At 43.2% G+C, this 26,226-nt stretch overlaps 1 pseudogene; it reads left to right on the top strand.

Annotated features, from left to right (window-relative positions):
- Nucleotides 1-42: 42 nt before the first annotated feature.
- Nucleotides 43-6,019, top strand: LOC121140828 (annotated as a pseudogene).
- Nucleotides 6,020-26,226: the final 20,207 nt, after the last annotated feature.

The following is a 26,226-nucleotide window of genomic DNA, read 5'->3' on the forward strand; positions in this document are numbered from 1 at the left end:
TGAAATGACTTTGGTTTTTTGTTTTTGTTTTTGTTCTCTGAGACAGAGTTTCACCATGTAACCCTGGCTGGCCTAGAACTCACTATACAGACCAGATTGGCCTTGAACTCATAGAGATCCCCTGCTTCTGCCTCCTGAGTGCTGGGATTAAAGGCATACACCTCCATGCCCACCTGGTTCCTTAATACTGAAGGAAAAGTTTATTTGAATCACTCCTAGAATTGGGTATACATTTAACTTTAGGAAAGTAAATGTGTAAAGTGTATTATCTCAAATGTCTTAATATAGAATTGCATCATATCTTGACTGAACTGTAAACAAGTGTATTAAAAATAAGCATTAATTCCAAAAAATTATATAACCAGACTAGATGGGTAAATTCCTAGCTACATACAAATTATAAAAACTGACTCAAAAAGAGAAAAATCTATGCAGATCTGTAACAAGAGCTCAAGTCAATAATCAAAAAAATTCCTAAGAAAAGCAGTGTCATCTTCTAGAGTAGTAGGAGGGGAAATGATTGTTTTAATTGATTTTTAAAATATTTAATAAAGTACACTAGTCTTTCCAGGTTTAAAAAATAAGACGTGGTGACTTCCCTTAACCTGCTGAAAGGCTTGTCTGAAAACCCACAGTTAATGGGGCTGGAGAGATGGCTGGGTGGTTAAGAGCACCAGCTGCTCTTCCAGAGGTCCTGAGTTCAATTCCCAACAACCACATGGTGGCTGAAAACCCACAGCTGACAGCACAATGAGAGAGTGTGACCTTCACCTGTGTGGTGAAGGAAATGGCTGTCTGTGGAGCTGTCCAACACCAAACTAGAGTTCCAGCCAGAGAAATTAGAAAAAGAGAGAGAAATGGAGAATTCGGCTCTTAGGAAAACCTATATTAACAGACAACATAATCCTACACTTTAAAAAGACTGAAGAATCCACCACAAAGCAAAAAGGCACTAGCTAACTAAAGTTTCAGAAATGTTGCTGTGTGTAAGATCACAGAGCTATGTTTCTATACACTAGCGAAGGGAAGTGAGAGGGGACTAAGGAGGCGATGCCATCTATGACATGGGGGAAAATGGAACTCTTAAAATCCATTTACCAAGGAGGTGATATATGCAGATGCTCTTATCTGTATGTTGCTGAAATGGAGGAGATGTAAATACTCCAAAGGTATCCTGTGTTCATGGGTTGGAAAATGTGTGGAGATCATGCCAGCCCCATCACCGTCTACAGAGCAGGCATACTCCCTACAAGACCCCGAATGAACTTTTTGCAGGATTGAGAAAGTTAGTCCCAAAATGCATATGGAATTGTAAGAGACCCCAAAGGACCCATAAAACAAGCATGTTTAATATTGGAAAGTGAGTAGCGGGGTGGTGGTGGTGCACACCTTTAATCCCAGCACTGGGGAGGCAGAGGCAGATGAATCACTGTGGGTTTGAGGCCAGCCTGGTCTACACAGAGAAAGCATGTTTTGAAAAACTCAAAATACTACTACTAATACTACTCCTACTCCTACTCCTACTACTACTAATAATAATAATGATGGGAAAGTGGGGGAGGTCTCAGATTCCCCGATTTTTTTTCAAGGTTACATTAAGCAAAACAGTGTGGTACTGGTACATAAATAAACACTCAGACCATAGGATGGAATAAAGCATCCAGAAGTAACTTTGGAAAGTGCACTAGACGGGCTGATTTCCAGCAAGGACGCCATAGCATTTGGGAAAAACATCCATATGGAAAAGAATAGAGTCCATCCCCTCGCACTGTGTGAAAATTAATGCAATGTAGATCAAAATCTGGACGCAGGAATTAAAACCATAGTGCAGAGAAGGAAACATATACCCTTGGTGACCTTGGACTTAGGTATTGTTTCCTGGATATGACACTAAAACCACAAGCAATAAAAATAAATTGGACCTGAGTTTCAGTCCCCAGGAGTCACGTTTTCATGAGCAGACATGGCTGCAACCCCAGCAAATAGAGAGCAGATACAGGCGGAGTCCAAGACATCTCTACCCAAGAGCCAAGCAAGCACAAAGCAAGCTTCCAGTCAAGTGGGAGACCCTGTCTCAAGAGAATAGGGCAGAGAGGAAAACACCCGATGCCCAGCTCAGACACGCCCGCAATTGCACACAAAGTGAAAAGGCAACTCAGGATGAGAGAAAATCATTGCAAATTACATATCGGGTAAGGGACGAGAATCAGGCTATAAAAGGAATTCAGACAGTCAATACCAAAAAGACGATCCAGTCAGAAATGTGCAAAGGATGTAAGTAGAGGTCCAAGAAAGCGATACAAATGACAAGCGCATAAGAAGACGATTATCATCACTGGTCATTATGCAAATCCGCAGTGCTGTGAGATATCGCTTCACTCCCACTAGAATGACTAATTTTAAAGGCAGAAAATGAGTGTTGGAGCAGACATGGAGAAATCGCTCACCGTGGGCCTGTAAAATGGTGCAGCTGCGGAGACAGCTTGCTGTGCGACTTGCTGCGTGACCCGGCACTCCTGCTCCTGGCTGTACACCAAAAAAACTGAAAACCTGTTCAAACAAAAGCTTGCATACAGAAATATTCACATCGATCGTAACAACCGAAAGGTGGAGACGGCCCAAGTGTCCACCAAGTTGGACACTGCGCACATACAAGGGGAGGCATCCAGCCAGAGGGAAACGGAGTGCTCATGCACGCTACAACTCAGATGAACCGCCAGGCACCGCGCTGAGTGGAAGACGCCAGACGGGAGAGCCTGCGCGGTGGATGAGATGTCTGAGATTGACAAACGCATGAAAAAGACAAATGTGTGATCAGACACTGTGGGACAATGGGATATGCATGCTTGACGAGTAAGGAGTTTCCTTTGGGGATGAGCGTTCTGGGACTACTTTCTGGTGGTAGTTTCACAATGGTGAAGGTACAAAGTGTCACTGGTGATTCCTTTGGGGATGAGCATTCTGGGACTACTTTCTGGTGGTAGTTTCACAATGGTGAAGGTACAAAGTGTCACTGGTGATAAACAGTATGCACGTCTACCACAATTCTTTTTTAAAAGCTTTATTAGAAAGCCTGCATATATGCTATTAATCCCAGCACTCAGGAAGCCCAGGATCTGTGAATTCAAGACCAGCCTGATGTGAGCAGTGAGGTCTATGACAGTCAGGGCCACACCGTGAGACCCTGTCTGAAACAACAAATAAATGGATTTACTAAAACACCGCTTTTTGAACTGTCATAACAGTACACATTACTAGGATTAAAATTATGGATATATACGCATCCCAAAGTGAATTATTTCAAATACAGTTTTTAAATAAATGAATTTTAGAACGCTGACAGGAAAACTCTTTAGCTGTTTATCTCTTTAGTCCAAGAAGAGAACAAGGTAGAGGTTTAACTGGGGACATCTTTGACCACTTGGCCCCTGCCTTCTGTCCCCCTGCCCCAGGCCGATAACTTCCTCTGGACTAATGAGGCATACGTTGGTCTGTGAGTTTGAGACCAGCCTGGAGGGGAGTATGGGAAACACTGGATACTTCTGATTGCTTTGTTTTGTGGAGACTAAACTATACTTGTGTTATTTTAAGTGGTTTTTAGATTATTGTGGTAGTATTGCTTGTTACAATAAGTTTGTGCCCAAAACATAACATGCAGGCTGTTCAGTTCTGGCATGGAGCAGTTAATCTCAGTACACTGCTCGAAAGCAGGCCGGGTGGCTTGGTGTTTCTAGTTTATGATAAACTACTCTGCAGAGGTCTACTGCCATTGTGAGAGAGCGGTAGCATGTGTGTGCGTGTGTGCGTGTGTGCCCGTGTGCATGTGTGCGTGTGTGCCCGTGTGCCTGTGTGCGTGTGTGCCTGTGTGCATGTGTGCCTGTGTGCATGCACACGCCCAGATGCGCCCATGCACACACAGAGGCCAGAGGTTGAAGGCTGATGTCTTCCTCACTTACTCCCCATCCTAGTCTCTCACTGAGCCGTGGACTCAACAATGTGTCTGGACTGTCTAGCCAGCAAGCTCTGGGGACCCTCCTGCCTCCGCCTCCTCAGCTAACTGCGGTGCCTGGCTTTTCTTGTGGGCACTGAGGATCCGAACCCAGGTCCTTATGGCTAGATAGCCAGCACTTACCAACTGTGCCATCTGTAGTGCTACTGCCACTTTTTAAGATAGTAAGAAGATGACATTAAAATCTCAACTCAGAGCCGGAGGCAGAGATAGGCGGATCTCTGAGTTCAAGGCCAGCCTGGTCGACAGACAGAGTTCCAAGGAAACCATTTCTCAGGTGGGAAAAAAGAATTCAACTAAGGGACTGTTTGAAATTAAGACCTCAGCTAAAATGTGTAAATGGTTCTCTTTAAAGTGACACATTTTTGTAAATATATAATAAACTGAGCCCAGCAAAGGTGTGGGTGGAGTCGGGTTTACAGACATCCACATCCTTTCTCCGAGGCAGCTGGAGTGACGAGGTTAGGGGGAAGCTGCCTCGCAGAGAGCTGTCTCTGGGCAACACAAGAACAGCTGCGGCGTTGAGGATGTCAGAGAGAAAAACACCAGGTAATAGGTTTGGCAAAGCTGACCTACTTACTTGACTGTGTATCAGAAGCTCAGCGACAAAGCTGCAGAGGACATGAGGGAAGGGACTAATCAACAGAGAAGTCCTGTAGCTCAGAAACTTTCTGATCGATGGGACTGCTTTTGTGTGTCAACTTGACACAGGCTAGAGTCATCAGAGGAAGGAGCATCAGTTGAGGAAATGTATCCACGAGATCCAGCTGTAAGGCATGTTCTCATTTAGTGACTAATGGGAGAGGGGCCCCGCCCATGGTGGGGGTCCTGGGTTCTTTAAGAAAGCAGGCTGATCCTTTCCCTGCTGCGTCCGCAGCCATGAGTTTCCTCAGGCTACCAAAGAGGCTTGCCTCTAGCATCCTCCGCTGTGGTAAAAAGAAGGTCTGGCTGGACCGCAATGAGACCAACGAAATAGCCAATGCCAACTCCTGTCAGCAGATAGGAAGCTGATCAAAAATGGGTTGATCATTCGGAAGCCCGTTACTGTCCATTCCCAGGCCGGTGCCGGAAAAACACTTTAGCTCGTGGGAAGAAGGGCAGGCTATGGGCATGGGGAAGCAGAAGGGTACTGCCAAAGCCAGAATGCCCGAGAAGGTGACCTGCATGCGAAGGATGCGGATCCTGCGTCGACTTCTCAGGAGATACCGTGAATCCAAGAAGATTGAACGCCATATGTACCACAGCCTATACCTTAAGGTCAAAGGGAATGTCTTCAAAAACAAGCGGATTCTCAAGCTGAAGGCAGACAAGGCCCGCAAAAAGCTCCTGGCTGACCAGGCTATGGCTCACAGATCTAGGACCAAGGAAGCACGAAAGCGCCGGAAGGAGCGCCTCCAGCCAAGAAGGAGGAGATCATCAAGACTGTCCAAGGAGGAAGGGACCAAGAAATAAAGCTTCCCTCATGTCTGTACATAGTGAGCTGCCTGTGGCCTCAGGTGGATCAGTCATTAAAATAAAACAAGCTTTTGTCTGTTGCCCACTTAAAAGAGAAAGAAACAAAGAAACAAAGGAAGAAAGCAGGCTGAGCGAGCCATGGTAAGCTAGTCAGTAAGCCGCATCCTCCACGGCCTCTGCATCAGCCCCTGCCTCCAGGATCCTGCCACGTTTGAGTTCCTGTCTTTCAGTGATGAACAGCAATGCTGAGGTGTAAGCCTAATAAACCCTGTCCTCCCCAACTTACGTTTTGGTCATGGTGTTCTCGTTCACAGCAATAGAAACCATAACTACGGCAAACTCTGCCCAAAAAGCTAGGAGGCTAACATCTTACACACAAATAGATCCTAAAAGAAAAGGAGGGGACCACGTTAGTTCCCTCAGAGCTTACAAGAGTATGTTTTATATTTATTTAGCATGTATTCATATATTTATATTTAAATATATTTATAATTAGCATGTGCCTGTTATGCCTTCTCACGATAAGCTCCCACTCGCTTTCTATGAACATAGATATGAAGGAGATTTGATGTTTGGGCTGAATCACACCCAAGTCAGAGTAGGGATAACTAAGAGAATCCCTGTGGTTCCACTCTTCTCCTGCTAGGGAGATGGCTGCAAAGTGTGTGTAGGGGGGTGAGGAAGCTAGACATCACCAGAAAGTAAGGAATGGTCAGGGGAGGTGGCAGCATTGTACATATGCTGAGGGATGGAGAGAGCTGTCAGCTCATTCGTTTGGGGGAGGGGCTTGGTGTTTGTTTGTTTGTTTGTTTTTCAAGACAGGGTTTCTCTGTGTAGCCCTGGCTGTTCTGGAACTTGCTTTGTAGACCAGGTTGGCCTCGAACTCAGAATCTGCCTGCTTCTACATCCTGAGTCATTTGTTATTTTAGAGAGCAATCATATTGTTAAATACATCTGGAATTACTTTTAAAAATAAGGGTAGGGAGCTGGAAAGATGACTCAGTGGTTAAGAGCACATCCTGCCTTGCAGAAGAACTGAGTTCAGGGCCCAGCAGCCACAGCAGTCAGTTCACAACCTCCTCCAGTCCCATGGGATGCTGAGCCCCCTTCTTAGCCTCTGCAGGTATCTGCATTCACAAGCATGTGCAAGCATGTGCAAGCATGTACAATCCCCCATACACACATTCACACGTATATGCATAACTTAAAAATATCCTTTTAAAGTAGAATTAAGGACAGCAATCTTTAAAAAAATGAAGTAAAACCAAAACAGTCTCGCTATGTAGCCCTATATTCCTACATAGATGCCATGTAGTGTAACTCACAGAGATCTGCCTGCCCTGCCTCCTGAGTGCTAGAGTCAAAAGTGTATATACCACCATGGCTGGCACCAATCATTACATGACTTCAAAACACATGGAGGCTCTGCCAATGGTTACAGTAACTGCCAGATGCAATCTGCAAGCGCCCCCCCCCGCCCCCGACAGCTCTTCCTCTCAACCTATTGAGTTAAATGGGAGTGTGGAGGCAGAGGCAGGTGGATCTCTATGAGTTTGAGGCCAGCCTGGTCTACAAAGTGAGTTCCCAGAAAGTCAGGGCTACACAGAGAAACCCTGTCTCAAAAGCAAACAAACAAAAGAGTCAAATAAACCACTTTCAACAAGAATATTCACAGAGGTCTGGTTTCTTTCCTCACAAAATCTCAAACCTCAAACGTATTAACATTTTATTCAATATTGGGTGGTGGGACACTTATTCTCCTTATGTCATACATGGAATACAAAAGAGTCAAAATAAGAACTAGTCATTACAGGACATAGGAAAATGGAGTAGGGGCTGGCTAGCTTCCACGGTGCTGAAAGGTACTGTGCAGGCTGTTGGGAGAGAAAAATCATCAAGTCTTAACCCAGCCGTGGGCCCTGCATGCTACACTACTAACAGGCCAGGCAGGATGTACGTGTGAGAGCAATAGTGGTGGCTATTATAGAGCTAACAGCTTCTCCCTCATTGAATTTAAAGGCTGATCCAGGAAAGGGAATCCATGGCTGGTACTGTAAACCTCATCAAAGCCAGCGGCTGGGGATGTCATAAGACCTAGTGAGAAATCTATTGTTATTTCTCTACGTGGCCATTGCGCCTGTCACATACTGCCTTCCACACATTTATTTACCCCATAAGTTAGTGCTGTACTCACTGGCCTTTGGCCAGAGAAACTTCCTTTTGTAGGGGGCAGTGGCTATTGTAGGGATTCGTAAGTGAAAATAAGTGGCTGTTGAATGCTCAGTCTTAAATAGGATATTAGCGTCACCCCTGCAAGGTTCAGGGGACAGTGTAGAAGAGGAGACAGGAAGAGTATGATAGGAGGATAACGAGCTGGCTCAGCAGGTAAAGGCGCTTGCCACCAAGCCTAAGGGCCTGAGTTTGATCCCCAGAACCCACATTGTGGACGGAGAAACCAACTCCCCAAATTTGTCCTCTACATGTGCACTGGGACATGCATATGTATGTGCATATGTGCATGCACACACACAGTAAACACATACACATGTGTTTAAAAAATTAATGTAAGAGCTAGAGGCAGGGTGTTGAGGAACGCCATCTTCCAGGCATGGCATGGTCACTGCAGTTCATGAATTCACAGAATCTGACACTACCTGCACAAAACTGGGTTCTTCAACAACAGCAGTTTTTATAAAAGCTCCTTAAGAAGGTATTTGTCACAGTCTAAAGTAAAAAATTAAATTCAAAAATAGAAGGAACTCACAGCAGACACTGGTTTGGGGTAAGACTTAGGTAAATAATTAGATGAAGAGCCCTACTTAAAATAACCAAAGTAGGTGGGCAGTGATGGCGAACGCCTTTAATCCCAGCACTCCGGAGGCAGAGGCAGGCGGATCTCTGAGTTCAAGGCCAACCTGATCTATACAGTGAGTTCCAAGACAGCCAGGGCTGCACAGAGAAGCCCTCTCTCAAGAAAAAGTATCTGAAAAATATGAAATATGTTTTCTTTAGAACACCGAAGGGCAGTCAGAACATTGAGGCTTAGGAGGATAAAAATCTACATGTCAGTAGAACCTAGAACAATGAGCAGGGCACCAGACTGTTTTACCCAAGACTGTTTGCTAAGCTCACAAACTGGCTCTTTGGTTTGGTTGGCCACCCAGGAAACAGGACAGAGAGGGGGAATGTAGGGCACGCCTGAGGTGAGGAGACCACAGCAGAATGACAGTGCAATTACCACCCCTAAGGTGAGGGTCGGGCAAGGGGACATGGGTCCCCATTGTGAGGACATTCACAAATCACAGTGACTCCTCATTCTGTGTAGTTAGTGCCATCTAGTTCATTGTTCTCTTTTCCATCAATTACAGTGTGCTTTAAAAGTTGAGCTAAAGAGTTGGGCATGGTGGTACATGCGTATGATCCCAGTACATGGGAGGCAGAGACAGACAGATCAAAACCAAAGCCAGCCGGACTACAGAGAAATAATACAGAGTTTCTGGGAGTCTGGTGGTCTATCAGTGAAGGTCTATAATAAAAAGCAGCAAGTGCTATTGGAATGTATTTTAAATTCATATTTTAAATCTGTATTATAGTAAAGTTTCAGGTGAATAAAATATTTGCACGAGGCCTTTTTGAAGACTCAAGATAGATAAAAATACCTGGTACAAGATTATACCTCAGGACTCTTGATCTGACAATGTAGCTCAGTGGGTAGAATGCTTGTCTCACAAGCATGCAGGCCTGGATTGGAACCCCATCGCATGAACAGAGTATAGTGAGTCACCCCCTGGAATTCCTGCACTTGGGAGGTAGAGGCAGAGGATCCCAAATTCAGGGTTATCCTTTGCTATGAAAGGAAGTGGAGGCCAGCCTGGGCTGCATGAGACCTTGTATAAAAGTAATCATGAGGGCCAATACAAAAGGAGAAGAAGGGAGGAAAGATAAATAACACTAATGATGCTCAAAAAGTCTATAAGGGATCATACTATTTCATAGTTACCTAAAATTATAACACACACACACACACACACACACACACACGTACATAATTTAAAGGAAACTGGGCCAGTTGGGGTGATAATGCTCCCTGTAAGACCCATTTAAATAAAATTTAAAACTCAGAACCAGGCATGGAAAAAAACTTCCTTTCAAGATGTTGGTCAGGGGAGTCCAAGAGGCTCCCCAAACAGTGTAGGCTATTGCTGCTGCCTTCAGTCGCCTCTCAGAAGTTAAAGGCAAATTTCTGTTACTGAAGACACCACGTGCTTCAGACACTGCGTTTAGAGGATTTGAGCTAATCTGACCCAAAGGCCTCCTCCCTGAGGGCTCGCTTTCATAATACCAGAAGATGCTGTGCAAATTGCCACGAGAGGGTTGCGTTCAAAGTCCTACCCAGCTTTGACACCATGACCACAACAGTGATCCAGGCAGCACATCCCTAAAGTGTAGTAGTGGCACCATATCTTGGGCGTAACCCACAGCTGTCTGGTGAGATTTCAGGCCTGATCTACAGGAGGGGAATCAAGCCTGGCAGTGTAAAGCTAGACAATCTCCTGTAGCTAGTGAGGTCACAGACCATCCAGGAGAACCTACCGCTGCCACTTTCCTAAACCAGCACAATTCCTAACTGCATTCTAAGTACTTAGCCTCACACCCACAGGTAAGTGTAGCTCCCAACCCTCATCCAAGAAGCATCTTCTTACATCAGGTGGAAATCATCACAGAAAGACACACCTGCTCAAAGGGCAGGAAAAAAACTGACTGTGGGGTGCCCGGTCACAACTAATGCAGCTAGAGCACAACCTAAGGCTCAGAGAACATCATGAAAGAGGGACAGACAGGCTATAAGAACCAGAGGATCTGAAGTCAGCTGCAAGACTGTGTGTTCTAGATAAGACAGGAGAGCTGTAGCCGTGGAATCTCAATAGTATGGCAGCTTAAGCAAGACCTGAACAATGACACCACCAGATGACGTGCCAGAGTGGATGAGGGAAATCCCTGCAGGCAGTTAACAACTCCTGAGACAGAATTATTAATCTTCCCCAAATGAGAACCTTAAATGGTTATCCAATCCCAAGTGATCAACACCCCTAAAAAGTACAGATTCAACAGGATGCTTTTATATATTCCTTCACGTGTGTGTGTGTGTGTGTGTGTGTGTGTGTGTGTGTGTGTGTGTATCTGAGCCAAGTAGAGGCACATGGGAGGGGTTGAAGGGAGGAGAAGAATGTAATTACATTTTAATTAAATATTTTAAAATTAAAGTTTTCAAAAGCTTAATTCAGGGGAACTATGGTTTTGAGTATAACAAGCAGCAGCTCTCTGGCCAAATTTGTCCAGTGTTTGTTTTTTTTTGTGAATAAAGTATTGTTGAAGCATAGAGTCTTATCTAGAAGAAATTAGATTTTTAGAATGCATGTTTTATTTAATCATCATAGGTGCATGTGGCATTTGTTTTCTGTAATACAGGGCGTTGACATGATCATGTATGTGCCATCATTTCATGTATGTGCCACTCATTTCACCTTCACAGTGACACTTCATATATGTGCCACCTCATACATCTTCACAATGGTGCTGAGAAGTGCATAGGATTATTCAAGATTGATGATATATAGAAACTCCAGCAAATGGCAGAGCCAGATTCTAAAGCAAACCAGATTTGTGGGGGTTTTAAAGGCTGTTTCAGCATGCTGTGTGGAGGTAGGTTCATGCTGTCTTGGTTAATCACAAGGACATGTTTCATGCTTTTACTTTTTGTGGGTAGGCTACAATTCAACCTATTATGTACATGAACAATCTCTCTCTCTCTCTCTCTCTCTCTCTCTCTCTCTCTCTCTCTCTCTCTCTCTCGTGCACATGCTTTCCCTAGTGAAAGGACAAAAGAAGGACATTTTAGAAGGGCTGGCATGCTTCATGGGGGAGAGCAGTATTGTTGCTATTAATAGAGCAAAGAGCAGGGGTGCAGAGTAGAGCGGTAATGAATGAAAATGAGGGGATGAACTCAAGGAAGAAATCATGAATCTATTATTAGAAATTTAATATAACGTAAAGGGGACTGCTGCCGCACAAGTCTAGGGAAAGTGTATAGTTATCTGTGGGAGTAATTGCACCTCCGTGATGAAGCAATAGGAAGCCAATCAGGCCTCTAAAGCCCACAGCTGAACAGGGGGCGTTTGCTACAGACACTGCATGGCACGCAGAAGGATGTCCTCCAACACAGTGGCTGGTTGCCAGGGTCTGAGATCTGCCTTGCCCTACTTGACTTGATAGATTGACCTGCTGTTGTTTAATGGTTGCTAGCACAAGACACCGTGAGTGAAAGATGAGTTTACTATGACGCAGAAAGGGGCCTGGGCATCATGTGTGGGTCAATTCTTCTTGCTCCAAGTCCCACCGGCACACTGCCGAGGATCCCAGGTAGAAATACACTGTGCTTCGGAAACCTGGTCCTTTGTAGACAGTGGTAGCAGTCCTGTGCTTTGTCCTCAAGGCTCCTCACTGTGTGCTCATGCCTGATAAATAGCCCAAGTATTGTCAGGGACACGCGCTGGACCTGTAACAGACTGGATCTTCACTTCCTCCAGCAATGTCTCCAGTGGTCTCTGTTGACAATGTCTAACTGTTCCACCTGGCAAAGGATAAAAGGGCCATATCCATCCACAACCAGCAGATAATGAAGAGTGGAAATGAAGACAAGAAGCAACAAAATGTCAGTAGTGCCTGGGCGCAGCTGAGTGGAGATACTGTTGAAAGTCTAGAAGAAAAAGCAGTGATCTAATTTTTTAACACATCAGTATCTGGTATCTAATGTCTATCATCATCTACCTTTCTCTGTGTGGTGTGAGAGAGAGATAAGTCCATTGTTTGCACTAAAGTAACTAAACCCATGGTCCTTGACTACGATGAGTAATCTTCACTCTCAGCTCCACTGGCCTTAAAATCACTATGGAAACAGCTCTGGACACATCTGTGGGGTATTTCCACTGACCGTGAAGTAATACCGCTTACTGGCTTGCAATTCTGGCTCCTGGTCAGCTTGTTTTTAATATAACCCAACATCACCTTCCAGGGACAGCACTGCCCACAATGGCCTAGGACCTCCTATATCAATCACCAATCAAGACAATCCCCACAAACGCAGACACAGGCCGATCCGACCCAGGTAATCCCTCAGTTAAGACCCTCTTTTCCAGGTAACCCTGGTTGTATCAAGCTGACAATAAAAAACAAGCCAGGGCCCCATACAACAAAAATCCAGCTATTATATTTGTGATTTACTTTTAATACAAAGAAACAAGAGAAATATTTTAGGAAAAAAAGACATATAGATAGATATGGATAACTCCAATGTAAGAAGGTAAGTAATAAATGAGATTAATTATTAGGTGTTGGAAGAATTCAGAGAAAGAAGTGAGAAGTGTAAAACTTTAAATGTGACATGGACAAAGGGTAGAGAGAAGACAGACATGGCCCATAGGCAAATGTCAGTTTATAAAGAAAGATACAAGGGAAAACTCTGTGTCAGAATGGGGTGTTTAATTTTAATTGGGCTCCCTATCTGGGGTAAGTAGGTGTGTGTTTGTGAGTGTGTGTGTGTGTGTGTGTGTGTGTGTGTGTGTGTGTAGCACAACCATATCTGATGGTCATGAGGCCAGCACAGCTGCTTGACAAAGACCCAGCAAAGCTGAGGCACGTGATGGCCACGTGTCACTTTTGTTTTTGATCTCCATGTTACATGGTTGGGGGCTTTTAACATTTGTACAATTTGAGGATAGTGGATTGATGGAGAATTTCTTATGAATCATTTGGGCCTTCTCCCAGGAGTACTGCTTCTAAGCTTCCCCCAGGGAAGTCTGGAACATACTACCTCTCCCACGCTTAGAAAAATATCCTTACCTACTTGAAAGTCTTCCTTATGCCTTAGAGGGTGTGACACAAATAATTAAGCCAGAGGTCTCTTTATGAGGCCATGAGATAGTCTTGAAAAATCTGTCCCTATGCTTACTCAGGAACAAGATAATCAAAACAAAATAAACTTTAAAAGGACAACACAATTGGGTAGGCTAGAAGAGTTGGCCACAGATCAGATTACAAGTCTCTGCCCACTATACACTCAGAGAATTACATGGCATATCCAGCAACAAAATTAGATAACTGGAGTTACCTCTGCCCTACACAGTGACTTATATTGATGGACAAAGGATGGTGTAGAAAGATGATAAAAGAAGGAGATGTCAGGACCTCTCTTTCTTAGAAAAGTTAGCTTGTACAGAGCCACTGTGTTGTCATGTGACCAGGAAGCTAAAGAATGCCAGGATTAGACTCGCCCACACAGGAAAGACATCAGCCCTTTCAAGCCCCCAACCCCAGCGAGTCCAGCTTCAGGTGAGATTGGGTCTCCGGCAGGACCCCCTGCCCAACACCCAGCCCCTTGATCTTCCAGGGCCGCTCATGGCATCCAGAAGACCCGCCCACACAGGAAAGACATCAGCCCTTTCAAGCCCCCAACCCCAGCGAGTCCAGCTTCAGGTGAGATTGGGTCTCCGGCAGGACCCCCTGCCCAACACCCATCCCCTTGATCTTCCGGGGCCGCTCCTGGCATCCAGAAGACCTGCCCACACAGGAAAGACATCAGCCCTTCCAAGACCCCAACCCCAGCGAGTCCAGCTTCAGGAAAGACATCAGCCCTTCCAGACCCCAAACTCCATGTCAGCATCCCCAGGTTCAGCTGCAGGAAGGAAGGAGACCAGTGGAGACGGAAAGACCCCACCAGCACCCACTGGAAGAAGAGATGGGAAGAAGACAGAATAAGAGCTCACTCAGCAATAGAAACACCAACATGACCCCACCAGAATCTAGGGATCCAACACCAGCAAGACCCGAAAAGCACTACATACACGAAGAAGAGGAGACAGACCTTAAAAATTATTTCATGAAGATGATGGAGACCCTCAAAGAAGAAACGAGGAAATCCCTTAAAGAAATAGAAGAAAAAACAAACAAAAAAATCCATGAAATGGGGGAAAAATTCAAGAAATAAACAAATCTCTCAAAGAATCTAAAGAGCACCAAGAAAAAACAACCAAAAAAATTAAGGAAACATCTCAAACAATTGAAGGATTGAAAGCTGAAATAGAAACGATAAAGAAAACACAGGATGAAGGGATGCTGGAAATACAAAAGCTGGGTAAACGATCAGGAACTACAGATGCAAGTATCACCAATAGAATAAAAGAGATAGAAGAGAGAATCTCAGGTGTTGAAGACTCATTAGAGGATATAGAGTCGTCAACCAAAGAAAATCTCAAAACCAACAAATCCTTAACACAAAATATCCAGGAAATATGGGACACCATGAAGAAGCCAAACCTGAGAATAACAGGTATAGAAGAAGGCGAAGAAATACAACTCAAAGGTACAGAAAACATATTCAACAAAATCATAGAAGAAAACTTCCCTAACCTAAAGAAAGATATGCCTATGAAAATACAAGAATCTTACAGAACACCAAAAAGGCTCGACCAGAAAAGGAAGTCACCTCGCCATATAATAATCAAAACATCAACCCTACAGAGTAAAGAGAAAATATTAAGAGCAGCTAAAGAAAAAGGCCAAGTAACAAACAAAGGCAGACCTATCCGAATTATACCTGACTTCTCAATGATGAAACGATGAAAGCCAGAAGATCCTGGACAGATGTCCTACAAACGCTAAGGGAACAAGGATGCCAATCCAGACTACTATATCCAGCAAAACTCTCAATTACCATAGATGGAGAAAACAAAATATTCCATGACAAAGCCAGATTTAAACAATACGTATCCATGAATCCAGCTCTACAGAAAATGCTAGAAGGAAAACCTAGATCCAAGGAAGATAAATACATTCACAAAGACACAGGCAATATATAATCCCACTTTACAAAACACCAAAAGAAAAAGGGAGGAGAAACTACACAAAATAACTTCACTAACAATAAATCAAGCACAAACAAGGATCATCAATCAATGGTCATTAATATCCCTCAATGTCAATGGCCTCAACTTGCCTATAAAAAGACACAGACTAGCAGAATGGATACGAAGACAGAACCCTTCCTTCTGCTGCATACAAGAAACACATCTCAACATCAAAGACAGACGTTATCTCAGAGTAAAGGGTTGGGAAAAAATCTTCCAATCAAACGGTCCCAAGAAACAAGCGGGTGTAGCAATCCTAATATCTAACAAATTAGACTTCAAATTAAAATCAATCAAAATAGATGAAGAAGGACACTTCATATTCATCAAAGGAAAAATACATCAAGACGAAGTCTCAATTTTAAACATCTACGCCCCAAATACAAAGGCACCTACATTCGTGAAAGAAACATTACTAAAGCTCAAAATGCACATAAAATCTCACACACTAATAGTAGGAGACTTCACACTCCACTCTCACTGCTAGACAGGACCCCCAGACAGAAACTTAACAAAGAAACAAGAGAACTAATAGAAGTTATGACCCAACTGGGTTTAACAGACATCTATAGAACATTCCACCCAAATGCAAAGGGATATACCTTCTTCTCGGCACCACATGGAACCTTCTCTAAAATCGACCACATACTTGGCAACATATCAAACCTCAGCAGCTACAAAAAAATTGGAATAACTCCATGCATCTTATCTGACCACCATGCTTTAAAATTAGAATTCAACAACAACACAAATTGCAGAAAACCTACAAACTCATGGAAATTGAATAATGCTCAACTGCACCATCCCTGGGTCAAAGAAGAAATAAAAAAAGAAATTAAAGACTTCCTCGATTTCAATGAGAATGAAGACACAACATACCCAAACCTATGGGACACTTTGAAAGCAGTGCTACAGGGGAAGTTCATAGCACTAAGTGCCCACATGAAAAAACTGGAGAACAGTCATACTAGAGAATTAATAGCACAGCTGAATGTTCTAGAACAAAAAGAAGCAAACTCCCCCAGGAGGAGCAGACGCCAGGAAATAATCAAATTGAGGGCTGAAATCAATCAAGTAGAAACCAAGAAAACACTGAGAAGAATCAATGAAACAAAGAGTTGGTTCTTTGAGAAAATCAACAACTAACCAAAAGACAGAGAGAGAGCATGCTAATTAACAAAATCAGGAATGAAAAAGGGGACATAACAACGGACTCTGAGGAAATCCAGAGAATCATCAGGGCATACTTTGAAAATCTGTACTCCACAAAATTTGAAAATTTAAAGGAAATGGACAATTTCCTGGATAGATATCACTTGCCAAAACTAAATCAAGAACAGATAAACAATCTAAACAGACCTATAACCCCTAATGAAATAGAAGCAGTCATCAAAAGTCTCCCAAACAAAAAAAGCCCAGGCTCAGATGGCTTCAGTGAAGAATTATACCAGAAATTCAAAGAGCTAATTCCAATACTCCTCAAAGTATTCCACACAATAGAAGCAGGAGGCTCACTGCCAAACTCTTTCTACGAGGCTACAATTACCTTGATACCCAAGCCACACAAAGACACAACTAAGAAAGAGAACTATAGACCAATTTCCCTCATGAACATCGATGCAAAAATACTCAATAAAATACTCGCAAACCAGATTCAAGAACACATCAGAAAAATCATCCACCATGATCAAGGAGGCTTCATCCCAGGAATGCAGGGATGGTTCAGCATTAGAAAATCTATCACTGTAATCCATCATATTCACAAACTGTGAAAGAAAAACCACATGATCATCTCACTAGATGCTGAAAAAGCCTTTAACAAAATCCAGCACCCCTTCATGATAAAGGTCCTAGAGAGATCAGGGATAACAGGAACATACCGGAATATAATAAAAGCAATATACAGTAAACCAACAGCTAACATCAAACTAAATGGAGAGAAACTCAAAGCAATTCCTCTAAAATCAGGAACAAGACAAGGCTGTCCACTCTCTCCATATCTCTTCAATATTGTACTTGAAGTTCTAGCTACAGCAATAAGACAACAAAAGGAGATAAAGGGGATACAAATAGGAAAAGAAGAAGTCAAACTTTCACTATTTGCAGATGATATGATAGTTTACATAAGTGACCCAAAAAACTCCGCAAGGCTACTCCTAGAGCTGATAAACACCTTCAGCAATGTGGCAGGATACAAGGTAAACTCAAAAAAATCAGTGGCCCTATTATATACAGATGATGAAGTGACTGAGAAAGAAATCAGAGAAACATCACCCTTTACAATAGCCAAAAACAGCATCAAATATCTGGGGATAATGTTAACCAAGGAAGTGAAAGACCTGTATATCAAGAACTTTGTGTCCTTAAAGAAAGAAATCAAAGAAGATACCAGAAAATGGAAAGATCTCCCATGCTCTTGGATTGGTAGGATCAACATAATAAAAATGGCAATCTTGCCAAAAGCAGTCTACAGATTCAATGCAATCCCTATCAAAATTCCATCACAATTCTTCAAGGACCTGGAAAGAACATTAATCAACTTTATATGGAAAAACAAAAGGCCCAGGATAGCCAAAACATCCCTATACAATAAAGGAACTTCAGGAGGCATCACCATACCTGACATCAAGCTCTATTATAGAGCTATAGTCATGAAAACAGCTTGGTATTGGCACAAAAATAGGCAGGTAGACCAATGGAACCGAATCGAAAGCCCTAATTTTAACCCACACACCTATGAACACTTGATTTTTGACAAAGAAGCTAAAACTGTACAATGGAAAAAAGAAAGTATTTTCAACAAATGGTGCTGGCATAACTGGGTACTGGTATGCAGAAGACTGCAGATAGATCCATGTTTATCGCCTTGTACAAAACTTAAGTCCAAATGGATCAAAGATCTCAACATAAATCCAGCCACACTGAAACTTTTAGAAGAGAAAGTGGGAGATACTCCTCAACGAGTTGGCACAGGAGACCACTTCCTAAACATAACACCAGTGGCACAGTCACTGAGATAGGCAATTAACAAATGGGACCTTCTGAAACTAAAAAGCTTCTGTAAGGCAAAGGACACAGTCAAAAAGACAAAAAGGCAGGACACAGAATGGGAAAAGATATTCACTAACCCTACATCTGACAGAGGGCTAATCTCCAAAATTTACAAAGAACTCAAGAAACAAGTCTCCAAAACACCAAAGGATCCAATTAAAAGGTGGGGTACAGAACTAAATAGAGAATTCTCAATAGAGGAGGCTAAAATGGCCAAGAAACACTTAAGAAAATGCTCAACATCCTTAACCATCAGGGAAATGCAAATCAAAACAACTCTGAGATACCATCTTACTCCTGTCAGAATGGCTAAAATCAAAAACACCGAAGGCAATTTATGCTGGAGAGAACGTGGAGAAAAGGGAACACTCCTCCACTGCTGGTGGGAATGCCGACTCATACAGCCTCTTTGGAAATCAGTATGGAGATTCCTCAAGAAATTGGGAATTAATCTACCACTAGACCCAGCAATTCCACTCTTAGGCATATATCCAAATGAGGCAAGTTCATACAACAAGGGCATCTGCTCCACTATGTTCATAGCAGCATTATTTGTAATAGCCAGAACCTGGAAGCAACCTAGATGCCCCTCAACTGAAGAGTGGATAGAGAAAATGTGGTACATTTACACAATGGAGTATTACTCAGCAGAAAAAAAAACAATGGAATCTTGAAATTCGCAGGGAAATGGATAGCACTGGAAGAAACCATCCTGAGTGAGGTAACCCAGTCGCAAAAAGACAAACATGGTATGTACTCACTCATATTTGAATTTTAGACATGGATCAGGATAGTGCCAGTCTGCACTTCCACTGATAGAGAGTCTGGGAAACAGGAAAGAACCTAAAAGATATGCATATATGCATAGTACCCAAGAGAAGAGGATTGAGACAAGATCCTCTGAATGGATGGGGAACACGGCGAGGGGTGGGGGGAGTGGGAGCTGGGAAGAAGAGAGGGGGTGAAGAGGAAGAGAGTTGGTCATGGGGGAACAGGAAGTTGAGTGGGTGGGGGTAGAATAGGGGGAAGAGGGAATCATAGGATAGAAGACAGATCAGGCACCAGAGTGACCTCGAGTGATCTAAAGGGATAACACCAATTGGCAAGCTAAGCAATAGTGGAGAGACCACCTCGAATGCCCATTCCTGATAATGAACTCGATGTCTATAACCATCCGGGAGCCTTCATCCTGTGACTGATGGAAGCAGAGGCAAACACACAATTAATCACTGAACTGAACCCAAGGAACCCAGTGATAGAGAGAGAGGAGTGATGAGAAAATTGGCAAAGATTGGGCTGGCAAAACCAGCAGAGACAGCTGATCTGAACAGGGGAGAGCTCTTGGACCCCAGACTGACAGTGGGGAGGCCAGCATGGGACTGATCTGGACCCCCCCAAATGTGAGTGTCAGCGAGAAGGCCTGGGCAACCTATGGGGCCCTGAGCTGTGGATCAGTGTCTATCCCTGGAATACAAACAGACATCGTGTGTCCATAACACAAAGAGGGATGCTCTCTCAGCCTGGACTCTTAGGGGAGTGCCTGGACCCTACCCAGAGTAAAATGACAGACTCTAGATATCCCCTATGTGGAAGGATTTGGCAATAAGGTGGGAGGATGGGGGGGGGAAGGGGAATGCGGGAGGAGGGGAGGGAGAGGGAACTGGGATTGACATGTAAAACAAGCTATTTAAAATTAAAATAAAAATGATAATAAAGAAAAGAATGCCAGGATTACACACATAAACAAATTCTATAAGGATATAGACTGTTAGTATTGTACCATACCAGGATTAGATACATAAACAAGTTTTATAAAGATATACAATGTTAGTACTATACCATGCCAGAAATTGAATAATAACTGCAGCAGCTTTGCCTGAGGATTTTTTCCTGGGCACTCTGATCATTAAGAGTTCATAAGACACTGCTCAGGACATGGCAGTCTGCCCAGGCTGGCTTGGAGTTTTTCTGTCTAGGGTCCTTGAAGCCACAAGAGCTACCCACCTGAGAAGAGACTGTCATATGCCTCTAGATTCTTAAAAATTGGGTTATGTGATTGATGAGCAAAAATGATTATAAGAGATAACTCTATTCAATGATGACTTAACTTGAGGGGGAAATTATTGCAAAAGATAACTCTGCTTTGTCACAGTGCATCAATGATGAGCATGAGTCTATCCCTGCTGATTGGATTCTGTATCAGTAAAGAAGCATTCTGACTGCCAGTCACACTACAAGATTCTCGCCACTATGGCCTGGCTCATCCTTCCCTTGCCCACTCCTTAACTCCTCTTTGGAACCTGTCGACTGCCGCTGTAACAGAGTGTGTGCGTGCGTGTGTGCGTGTGTGTATACTGCATCTCCCTGGAGAACTCTGTTACATGCATGGTAGGGAAGGGGGCAGCACGGCAGCAGGCTGGATACGTGGTTCGGGAGTTAAGAGCATTTACCGTTCTTGGAGAGAACCCTAGCTCGAGTGTGTTCCCATGTCAGGCCTGACCGTAATTTCAGACCCGAAGGACCCAGTGCCTTCTTCTGGCCCTGTCCAGCACCTGCACTCACGTGCACAAATTCACATGCAAACACACAGGACACTAAGTTAAAACTAAAAGGTGATTTTTAAAGGAGCAAGAAGTTACTCTTTGACTTTTGCCCTGAGGAGCAGGCTGGCCAAGCAGTGAAGATCTGCAAGCATTGCCACGATGCATTTCTCTCGGGATACAGCCACGCCCTACACCTTCATAGTGTTGCTCTAGCCATCACAGCTAGCTGTGAATCATGCATAAGAATGGGAAGGTGAAGCTACTTCTTGTCAGTTAGCAGTGTCTATGATGTAGAAACAGCTATCTTAGTAAACGTTTAGCAATAGACTCTCCAGTTGGCAGCGTTTCCTAGTTTTAGCAGCCTAAGTATTCCCATCAGGTATGATTTCAGGCTACCAACATGACATCACTAAATGCAGAGTTGGAGAGTTGGGCTCAGACAGCCTTTGTGACCCAGGGCTAATTATAGCTGCTCACCAGGGGGATAGGAAGAGAAGAGCTGCACCCACCTGGTCCAGCAGATTAAAGGACCCCAGTGCTTTATCACAGGGGTGGGGTGGGTGAGAAGGCTGAGAGGTATGGTGAGCCATGCCTCCCCACAAATAATCTCATCCTATTTAATCTTTAGCCGGAAAAGCAGCTTAATGTTCCCTTTCAAAGCCTGAGTGCTCAATATTATCAACAAGGGAAAAAGAATTTGCTGAGATTGTCTCTAGATGGTAAAATCCTTCAAAATACAGAACAGCCTTTGGAAGTCAAGGAACCTGTGACAGAACATGCGGGACTTCATCATTTTCTTCCCATTTCCAGAAAGTGCTAGAAACTCCTGTCTCTTTCTCTGTCCAATGAAACCCATGCCTCGATGCACCAGTGTGTACACAGACTGCATCCCTGTCCCGCTCCACAAGTACCAAGAAATCATCTTGCCTGTTTGAAAGATGAGTGGTGACCAAGTTAAAAATGCACAAAGACCTGAAGGAATATCAAAAGAGTCAATAAAAATATTCAAAGCAGGAATCTAAAGATGACTCAATGGTGGAGAGCACTTGTTTTTCTAAAGGACCCAGATTCCATTCCCAGCACCCACATGGCAGCTTACAATGGCACATAACTCCAGTTCCAGGAGATTTGATTCTGGCCCCCAAGGGCACTGCACACTTGCGGTGAACATGCACACATTCAGGCAATACACACAGACACACACACACACACACACAGACACACACACACACACACACACACATCTAAATCTTTAAAAACATACAAGGGTGCTCAACACCATTCATTAGTTATCAGATAAATGCAAGTTATGTCTAGACATACCCTAACTACCTCTCTAAAAAGGTAAACTTTCAAAAGATTGCTAACACCAAGTATTGGCAAGAAAAGAATAATTAAAACTCCTATACTTTTGCTGGTGTCGATGCAGGAGGATCAGAGTTCAAGGTCATCCTTGACTGCATAGTGAGTTCAAAGCCAGTCTGGGCTACATGAAACCCTGTATCAAGGGGGAAAAATGCTTATACATGAGTGTTCATAGCAGCTTAGTGTAGAATTGCCTCCAACTAGAAGAAATCCTGGTGTCCATCAGCATAAAATGCATAAGCTATGCCTTATTGGCAATGAAAACCAGCCCTCCTGAAAGAAAACCAGTCCCCATTAAGAAGAAGCAACTACTAATTTGCACAATGACACAGTGAGTAAAAGAAACAAAGCAAAGAGAGTCATGCTGTGTGTATCTGAGTGTCTGCTTTACTACGGTGAAGTGGTTTTGGTTTTAGCGTTTGTATGAATGTCTGGTTTTAGTTCCCTGGGGGTGTGTATCTACAAATAGAATGTGGGTCATATAATTCTAAGCTTAACCTTTTTTTTTCTTTTGGAAGATCTGAAGTGGTTTCTGTGCATAGAGGTGTGTGTGTGCACATGTGCATGCATGTATGCACATGTGTGACCATGTATGTGGGAGGTGTGCATTTCATATTTGTGTGTGCATGTGTACGTGTGTATGTGTTAGGAAAAGGTGGAGGAGGTGGAAAAGGAAGAGGGAGAACCATCTGTACCTAAAATCATGCTGAACAGAAATATTCACTTAATGATGAATAAACAGTTTTACTTAAAGCTTAAAATTAATCCTACGTAATACCAGTTAATAATTTTAAGTGACATTAGTATTAGTTATCAGTATTAGGTAGGAGACCAGAGGGAAATCTGGAAATTCCTGACTAGCTACTTATTTGAACATATTACGTTTCTTGCTATGAGGCTTTTTTCTATTTTAACATTGATAGGAAGTTATTTATTTCCTCAAATAACCATGATGCAACACCATGAAGAGCCCGACTATGGGCTCAGAAACAAGCAAGGGCCACTACTCTTCCAAGGACACACTCAGGAAAAATGCTTCACCTGAATTCTCCTTTCTCCTTATTGAAGGAGCCTTGCTCTAGATGTCTGTGGGACATTTTCTCCTTATCTGAAGGAGCTTTGCTCTAGATGTCTGTTGGACATCAGGGGAGCCATGAATCTCCAACTCTAACCTCTCCTGGTGAGTTGCTATTAATATGTCAGATCTACTTTGAGGAACAGATTCAATCTTCAAGTTATAGATATTTGGGTCAAAATAAAAAAATTAACATTTAAAATTGTTTTAGGTTCTGAATCAAAGGTAAAACTCAAAACTAGCTGTAATGAGAGAGAACTTCAGTCGCTGGAGAGTTTAAAGAAGGAGTGAGAAGGGCAGAGGGGAAACCTCTGCTTGCTGGTTTATTCTTTGAAATTAGAAGCTGAACACAGCAGATCAAAGAGACAGCATGTGATGCCTGAGTCCCTTCCCTGAGTGCTGCTGAATTGGTGGTGTTTTTGCCTGGGGACAAAGTGGAGCCTGCTGGGGTGGAATGAATTCTGACCTGTCAACATGGCACTCAGACTCACTGAAATGGTAAATGTAAAATAGTCCTAGGTATTTCTTCCTTCTCCCTTTTCATCCATTAGATTATTCAGTCACAAAAGTCGGTGGACCTTAAATATTAATTGTGACATTAAATATGGATTACAGAAGATGAAACGGGGTTTGCCCGCTGTGGCTAGTACTGTGCTGGGTGGTCGATCTTTCTAGAAAGCGCCTTCAAATCTATGCCATTGCTAATCGTGTTAACAAATTCTTTTCAGTAGCAGCAAGCATCAACTCAAGACAGGCCTGCAATGTATGCGCATGCCCAGCTATGGAGACTTTTAAACTCTCTACTCTGAGTCGTAGTCTGATGGCTATGAGATGGATTAAAGTTATTTGTCTCACCTATGACAAGCTCAAGCGTAACTCATAAACCACCCTGCTAGGAGGTCCTTCTTCCCATGACTTTCACAAGAAAGGGAACAGACCGTTACCCAGGAGCACAGAGAGGTGACTATGTCTGGTGGTGACATCGCTGCCAAGGACAGAAGTTGCATCCGGAGTCAAGGCCAGGTAATGGCTCCAGCACCCGACTGCTTGTCCATCCACTATGCCACACCTATAAAAAAGAATACTCGGCTGAGCATGGTGCCTCGAGCATGCAATTCCAGCACATGGGAGGGGAAGTGGGTGGATATCTGGGAGACTGAGGCCAGCCTGGTCTACACCGCAAGTTCCAGGCCTGATAGGCTCTCAAAAGCAAACAACAAACAAAAACCCGTTGTAGTAATAATAATAATTGAAGGGAGCAGGCGAAAGTACCTTGGCCTAAGTACTGCCATTTTGACTTCAGTTCATGTTCCCAAGTCCTAGGGGAGCTGAGAACTTTACAAAGCCTGACTAGTCTCCTCCCTAAACCATAGGAATAGTCATTATGCATCTTTAGTTCTCTAGAAATGTTATGGCTGTTCCTAACCATGGAAGGAACAAATGAATCTGATTGGTTGGACTGAAAGGCTTGCACTGTATGCCAGTTGACAAAGATGGAACATTCAAGGAAGCCCCTAGTCTCTAAATCCTGATTGGTGAAAATTCTGTGACTTGGCAGCAAATGTTTGTGATTTTTGTGTTTATAAATCCCACCTGCCCCTGACATGAGGAAAAAGGCTGAGTCCCTCTCCTGCAGCCCTGATTGATCAGTGACCCACTTATGTGGTGATTTATTAAAAATCTTTGGAACCCATAAGTGTTGTCTCTCTCCTTCCTAGTGGTGCACAATAGGCTAGGTGTAGCAACAACAATAATAATAGTAACAAGGATAATAACAACTTGGTAAAAAGTGACTGTCTAAATCCAGAGAAGACTATGTAGTAAACTGTGATGACCTCAATAGAATTCTCCTTAGCAGTTACTGAGGTATAGTACAACATAAATGAGCTCCCAAACATAATATGAATAAGCATGTTTAAAAATATTGAAAAGGCATGCTTTTAAAATGTGATTTAAATCAGGTGTGGTGGCAATCCCAGCACTCAGGAGATGGAAGCAGGAACATCAAGACATCCAAGGTTATTCTTAGCTATATGGCCGACTCAAAACCAGTTTAGGATACATGAGAATCATGACTCAAAACAAGAAAATAAAGAATTAAATATGCAATTCAGTAGAAATACACTTGTATGTAAAATGTATAAACATGCTAAACTTGTCTACATAGCAAACATGAGGTGGTTTTTACTATGTATTTATAAATGTATTCATTGTTTTTCTATGGCTGTGATAAAACACCATGACTGAGGCAAACTTACAGAAGGAAGGATTTGTTGTGGACTCTCGGTACCAGGGGGAGGATAAGAGTCCTTTGCAAACACGGTAGGGAAGCATGGTGGCAGGCAGGCATGGTGACAGGAGCAGCAGCTGAATGCTCATGTCTCAAATTGCAAACAGGGAACAAGAAAGCACACTGGGAATGGCACGCAGCTTTTGACCTCAGAGCCCACTACTGCACAGCTTCATAGGCCAGAGACCAAGTACTCAACATCTAACATGGGGGTGGGGGGATTTGATGCAGAGTATTTGTACACTATGTGATGATGTGTTGCTGTGACTAGTGTAATAAAATACCGAAAGTCCAATAGCTAGGTAGGAGAGATAGGCCAAGAGAGGAAGAAGATAATGGAGTCATGCAGGAGACATCATGGAGATGCAAAACAAAGTCAGACACACAGAATGGGACAGAGGTAAAAGCCCTGTGGTAAAATGTAGATTTAAAAATATGCGTTGATTTAAGTTATAAGAGCTAATAGGACAAGCCTA

The sequence above is a fragment of the Mesocricetus auratus genome, unplaced genomic scaffold (assembly GCF_017639785.1).
Source record: "Mesocricetus auratus isolate SY011 unplaced genomic scaffold, BCM_Maur_2.0 Super-Scaffold_100006, whole genome shotgun sequence".
Lineage (NCBI taxonomy): Eukaryota > Metazoa > Chordata > Mammalia > Rodentia > Cricetidae > Mesocricetus > Mesocricetus auratus.